This window comes from Eurypyga helias, unplaced genomic scaffold (assembly GCF_000690775.1).
Source record: "Eurypyga helias isolate BGI_N326 unplaced genomic scaffold, ASM69077v1 scaffold2883, whole genome shotgun sequence".
Taxonomy (NCBI): Eukaryota; Metazoa; Chordata; class Aves; order Eurypygiformes; family Eurypygidae; genus Eurypyga; species Eurypyga helias.
Genome location: NW_010241743.1, coordinates 11648 through 18358, shown reverse-complemented (window position 1 = coordinate 18358; position 6711 = coordinate 11648). Strand labels below are relative to the sequence as shown.

General features: G+C 39.5%; 1 protein-coding gene across 1 annotated transcript in view; it reads right to left on the bottom strand.

Annotated features, from left to right (window-relative positions):
* LOC104507520 (NEDD4 family-interacting protein 2-like) overlaps positions 1-6711 on the bottom strand; it is a gene marked incomplete at its 3' end in the record, with an annotated part of 28087 nt that overhangs the window by 9954 nt on the left and 11422 nt on the right. The gene's annotated exons all lie outside the window — the stretch shown is intronic.

The following is a 6711-nucleotide window of genomic DNA, read 5'->3' as shown; positions in this document are numbered from 1 at the left end:
GTTGCTGGTTTGTTCGGCTGTTAAAAATGCAGTTTTAAAAGGACATGTTCATGTTAAGCATGTACAGAAACAAGACCCTGCAAAAGCAAGAATGTTGATTAAAGCAATGGAATTCGGGTCCACCACCTAATATATATTTTCTTACAGAAGGCATTTCTCATTATTTTAGCTAACTTGATAGCCTTTAGAATATAAAACAAATTTAAGAAGAAAGACTACTAGCATTAATCAAAAAAGTGCTAGTTCCCACTAGTGTAAACTACAAGAGAAGATGCCTAGAAGCCAACTACTGAAGCACCATATTTAAAACCCAGAAGATACGGTAATTTGAACACATCTGAAGATTTTTGTAACTTCAAATTGTTTCAATGAACACCCTACAGAAATGTATTATTTTAATTTTGATAACAAATATTAAGAATAAATCTACAGGAATTTCATATTAGGCAAAGTGCAATCAGATTACTGGGAAAAGTGCATCTCAGAAGAATGCTAAATTTTTTGTTAAGGAGTGTAACAGTCATACCAAAATTGGTTTATATCAGGGTATATCAAAGTTCCCAAATGGTTGAGGTTGGAAGGGGCTCTGGAGGTCATCCGGTCCACCCCCACTGCTCAAGCAGGACCACCTACAGCCAGCTGCCCAGGACCATGTCCTGATGGCTTTTGAGTATCTCCCAAGGATGGAGATTCCACAACCCCGCTGGGCAGCCTGAGCCAGTGGTCAGTCTCCCTCACATTATAAAAACCAAAACAAACCAACTCCCCAAGTGTTTCCTGATGTTCAGAGAGAACCTGGGAACCTCCTGTGTTTCAGTGTGTGCCCACTGCCTCTGCTCCTGTCGCTGGGCACCGCTGGAAAGAGTCTGGCTCTGTCCCCTGCGGCCCCTCCCTTTGGGTATTTATATACAGTGATGAGATCCCCTGGGGCCTTCTCTGCTCCAGGTGGAACAGTCCCAGCTCTCTCAGCCTGTCCTCACAGGAGAGATGCTCCAGGCCCTTCACTGGAGTCTCTCCAGTACATCCCTCTTATCCTGGGGAGCCCAGGCCTGAGGCCAGCACAGTGGCCTCCCCAGAGCTGAGCAGAGGGGAAGGGTCATCTCTCCCAACCTGCTGGCAAGGCTTTGCCCAGCGCAGCCCAAGATACTGCTCCCCTTCCTGGTGACAAAGGCACATTGCTGGCTCACATCCAAGTTCTGCAGGTTATAAATTGCATGCTTTTCTGAGGAACAACTAAAGGATAACAGTAGGGATTACAAGCACAGAAGGCACTTCGCAGTTTGCAGGTAAACTGAAAAGCTCGTTCAAGGGAAAACAGAAAATGTTTCAAAAGTTAGCGCAGCAGAACAACGTCATGCAACTCCTCCTACAGCTTCTACCACATTCTTCTCCTTAAATGTGTCAAATTAGAAAAAGTGACAACGTTACTTGCTAAAGCATTTTCCGACATTTTTCATAAGCCCCTCCATAGAGTCATAGAATGGTTTGGGTTGGAAGGGACCTTAAAGATCATCTAGTTCCAACCCCCCTGCCATGGGCAGGGACACCTTCCACTAGACCAGGTTGCTCAAAGCCTCATCCAGCCTGGCCTTGAACACTGCCAGGGATGGGGCATCCACAGCTTCTCTGGGCAACCTGTTCTAGTGCCTCACCACCCTCTCCATGAAGAATTTCTTCCTGATATGCAATCTAAACCCATTTTCAATGTAAACCCATTTTCAATCTAAACCCATTACCCCTTGTCCTGTCACTACAGGCCCTTGTAAAAAGTCCCCCCTCCAGCTTCCTTGTAGGCCCCTTCAGGTACTCCAAATACTGTATTCAAAGAACCATAGCTTATAGATTAAAGGATTTATCCATAAACTACACATATATGCACAGCCATTGTAAGTACACAGGCATTACACACACAAGCCCATACTACCTAGGGAAGTCACCTTCAGGGGAACCCATAGTGTTCATAGTATTTAGGGGTTCTGGGTACTGAGCAATCAGGTCATTTAATGGCTAGCCAGTACCTAGAAGAAGTAGTAACCTGATAATTAGTAGCCATTTAGAGAAGTTAAGGCCAAAGAAAACAAACTCACTTCAAAATAACTTAACATATTCAGGGATACAGAAAACCAGAAGACAAAACACTCAATTCTAAAAAAGTCACATAGGTCAGAACAACATCCTGACCGAGAGCTATAAAAGTTACGGTACTAAATTAAGTACAACCATTCACAAGAAAAATCTAGTATTGCTAAAACGAAACAATTTTAAAATAAAACTGTCATTTGATTAACAATGAGACAAATAACAATATCACTGGCATACTTTCACAATAATGGCTGGTTATTTGGGATGTGTGTGTAGTTCTGACTATCCCATCACCACAACCTGGTCTATGAGCAGGGGAAGAAGCAAAGCCCAGTTAATGGATTTCTGCCTGTTACCTCCATTCTTCCTCTCTTTTTGCCCTCCACTTCAATGACTGCAACTTGGTTTTCCCTACCAAGCCATAGTACGGGCTGTCACTATCCTGAAGACACACAGGGATCCACAGCAGCTCATTGGTCAAAGAGCATATTTACTGCTCAAAACCCACTTAGCCATTACTGAGAAAAATAATTTTGTGTCTTCTACAAGCTTTCTTGAAAGTTACCTTTCTCTAAATTATTAGTAATTTAGTACAAGTTAGAAATAATGAAGCCAACGTGAGGATGGGAGAACAAGCACGTGAGACTTGTTGCCTTCCAAGAGCGAGTTAACAAGTCATTCAATTGTTATAGCAACTGCAATTAGGAAACTGAAAAATTCCATCCTAAGGGCTCCATACAAAAGAGACCCGTTAAGTCCTTTAATGCATTCAAAAGGTCTTCATTTTGTAGGACTCATATTCAGGGACCAAGCATTTCTGTTTATCCTGTCCTCTATACAGACCTTTTGGAAACACTGAAAAGCATCAAGATCATCCTGATCCAGCAACTTAAAAATCGCAGGACTCCTTACAGAAACCCCCATCATAAAAATCACAAGAAGTGGATTAAGACAATTTAGTATTTACAGCCAGAATAATAAAGACCAGTTGTTCCATGAACAGAAACCAGCTTTTGGTAGCTCTCCTTCAAGTGCCCTCTTCTCTCCTAGTCTCTCCTCAAGGCAGTAACTTCATCTCCTCTCAGGGGACTCCACTGGGGTGAAAAACAAACCAAAACAATAGAAACCCACAACTGCAGCAGAACTTGCCCCAGCAGGCTAGAAATTTTGCCTATGCCAGCAGGGTAGACAGCAGTGTGTTGTAGCAACTCTGCCTCGTCTTCACAGGGCACTGATTCTCCCCTGCCGAGTCACCATTTTGCTTCAAACCAGTAGGAACCCGCCAACCTTTGAGCCTCCCCCTTCCCGTTTAATTTTGGCTTACGCTGGCTGGTAAATTTAGAAATTATTTTTGGAGACAGGGGAAGAAGAGGCCTGACACTCTGCATAGGTTTCATTGCCATAGAAACCAAGCTAAAAACACGCAGAAGGGAACAGAAAACGTCTGTTTCAAGGCATTACTTATGCTACATACTTAAATGTTACCTGAAACCGCATTTAAAAGTATAGAAACCATATCCAAGATTTTTTTTTTTAATAGTAAAATTATTTTGCCCACTTTTTTAATTAAAGGACTAAGGAGAACTCGCAGTTCATCAACCCAGCCCCCCCCCCAAGCTTCCAATAAACCATTAATTATATGGTAGTAAGCAATACAGCTGCTTTTGCCAAGATTATGGACAAAACAATTGCCAGGACCTACTAAACTACAGACGACTGCAAATTACTACCTCCCCCTGCCCCCATCCTCACATTTTAAAAACAGGACATCTTTTTCTTTGACACCTTAGTCTGTATGCAGGGTATCTGGCTGACTGTATCGAGCTTTACAGTTAAGAAAAGGGAATACTTTCTTATTAGACATATTACTCTTAAACTGTTCATTCAAGTATTTTAATCCCTGCTTTTGCAGCCCTTGAACTACAGCACATTACAGGTTCAAAAGTCATGATGCTTGTATTCAAGATATATCTATCTTAGGACACTGAAAATTCAAAGTTCAGTCAAGGAGCAATGGCTCTTCTGCCACCAATGACTCAAAATCTCATGGTAACTACTGAAGAGTGTACAGTGTAGGAAAATCACATTAGTTTCCTTCATATGGTTTTTACCCTATAGTATTTTCCGTTTCTTTCCCAGAAAAGCTCAATAAAACAATGATTCACCATTTCATTTTGAAAGAAGTTAAAATCAATGTCAGACCTTTCAGCACCGAACTATCGTGGAGCATACAGCTACCTTTTTTTTTTTTCTTTTTTAGTGTTAATAAACTATTTCTTTAAAGTACTGCATCTTCTCTTGTAATTTAATTCCTTAAGTCTGCTATTTTGTTTTTGTAATTATTTCCAAAGTAATCAGATGCAATGCCTGATACCAGCTGACACCCTAACAAGGAACACAAGAAAGTGCTTAGTACCAGAGCCTTTCCTGAGGGGACCGATGCAGATGCTTTTACTCTTTAGGCGTTTCAAAATAAAAACTTAAACTGGGTGGAAGATCTCATTCTCTACTTCTACTTTTCATTTACCTGCAGGTAGTAATTTTGTCTGACCTGCAGAAGTTTGCTTGCCTGGATAAACAGAGTTGGCTTCATTTGTGGTGGAACTAAACGATCGTACAAGAGTGTCAATGCAGACAAGTCATTAAAATATGTCCTTTTTCTTTGTAAATCAATGGAAAAGGCTATATTAAGATGTCTTAGGTCACCTATACCATATTTAGACAAGATTAGAATGATGTTTTCTGATAAAGTGCATTAAAGCAGCACACACTGCTAGTCATGCACATAGTGTAACACACGCACAGAGCACGCAGTCTCTGATACCTGATTTTATGCACATTTCAAAAGATGCCGGTTTACCATTTCATGAAATAGGACCTACAGAAATCAGTACATTGTAAAATTATTGCAATATCATTAACCTCAACAGTGTACTGCAAGCATTTTAAAGGGGCCTTCTTTACAAACTTCTATTACTTACATGCTATTTATATAATTTGTTGAGTGTAGCATAAAACTATGTAGAATATACTACCACACAAGGGGGAAAAAAACCCCAACAAACAACAGCCAGCCAGTTTGCTTTCCCTGTTTCCTTTTATACCTTGATTGCCAGCTCATCTTGAAAAAGCCTGACTTTCAGGTAAGCTTTTGCCTAAGTTTTAGTAGTGATGGTTGTGCCTGGTGTACCAGAACTTGACAGCTTTCTCACCAGCAATCTTTAATTATGAGCACTTTCCATGTGTCCTCCTTCCTAACCTTTCAAATTAAATTATGTTTTTGAACAAGCTTGGCTCCTCCAGTTTTGACCTCACACCAACCAACTTAGAAGCTCTTTCAAACAGCCTTAAAACAAATGGAATAGATAGAAACTAGTTAATGCTGGACCCAGTATTATGCTTTACATAAAAGCATGGAGACAACCCAGTAGATTGTATCAACTGACTGGTTTGCATACAAAGGTTGAACTCGCACACTTCTTCCAGAAAAAAGCAACAGTCTTAGCATCAGAGATTCATCTTCTTCACGTTGTAGAAGTTAACACTCTGGTCTTCTAGAGTCCGTTTTTCAGACTATGACAAAAGGTCAACCAAAAATACCCACTTACTGCAGCTCCTAGTGCTGGAGGGAAGGCTGTGACACTCATCCCAAGATTGCTTGCACAAAAATTATTCCAACATTACTGCATTGTTCACGACATCTTCTATACTGGTACACAGGTATTTATTCCGCTGAAATTCCACCACAGTAAACATTAAAGCTGTAACCAACTGCAGGTTAAAAAGAAAACTACTGTGAACTTCATTCAGCTTTCAGGAAGCTTCTCGCCTCTTTATGTTACACATATCTTTATGATACTTTCATTTGCTGAAAAACTCAAAGGTCTTTTACACCTGCCTACTTGTAATAAGTTGTAAATCTGTACTAAACTGCTCCCTACAAATGAGCCGCTACTCATAACAGATGATCCTTGAAAGAAGAATTCTCTACCTACATAAAAACAATTTCATTTGAATAAATACAGGCTGTTTGTTACATGCTTGTTTTGTAACCACATTTTGCATTTTTTCAGCTTCAGTAGTCTAAAAATAGGTTTCATCTGTAAATAGATTAGTATTAATCTTGGGATTTTCAAGGAAAAAACACAAAGGAAATCTTGAAAAAAAATTTAATTCTGAACCTATTTTAAAAATACTTCACATTGGAGACATTTTTTCCTGATAAACAAAATGAAATAATCTCAACAGCTCATGCTATTGACTATTATTTTTTTATTTTTAGAAAAGCCCATAAAACCCATAACCCATAAATGCCATTCAAGTGCTAAGATCAATCAGCCCTAATTTAGGTCACTAATCGCCACCGAACAATCAAAACTAAAACCAATAATCTGTAATTACACTTAAATAAGAATTATAAGAGCGGAAGAGTTAAATAAAGGCTTCAACAAAAGAAATTTTATTTTCTTATTTATCAGAAAATAAAAAAAACATCTCCACAATGACATCTGAAAGAAATATTTCACGATTTTGTAAAATCCAAGAATTCAAGGGAAAAAAACAAAACCAAACCACACTGAATTTTAATTCACTAGCTTTCTCCTCTACCAAGCAAGGTCATTTACAACA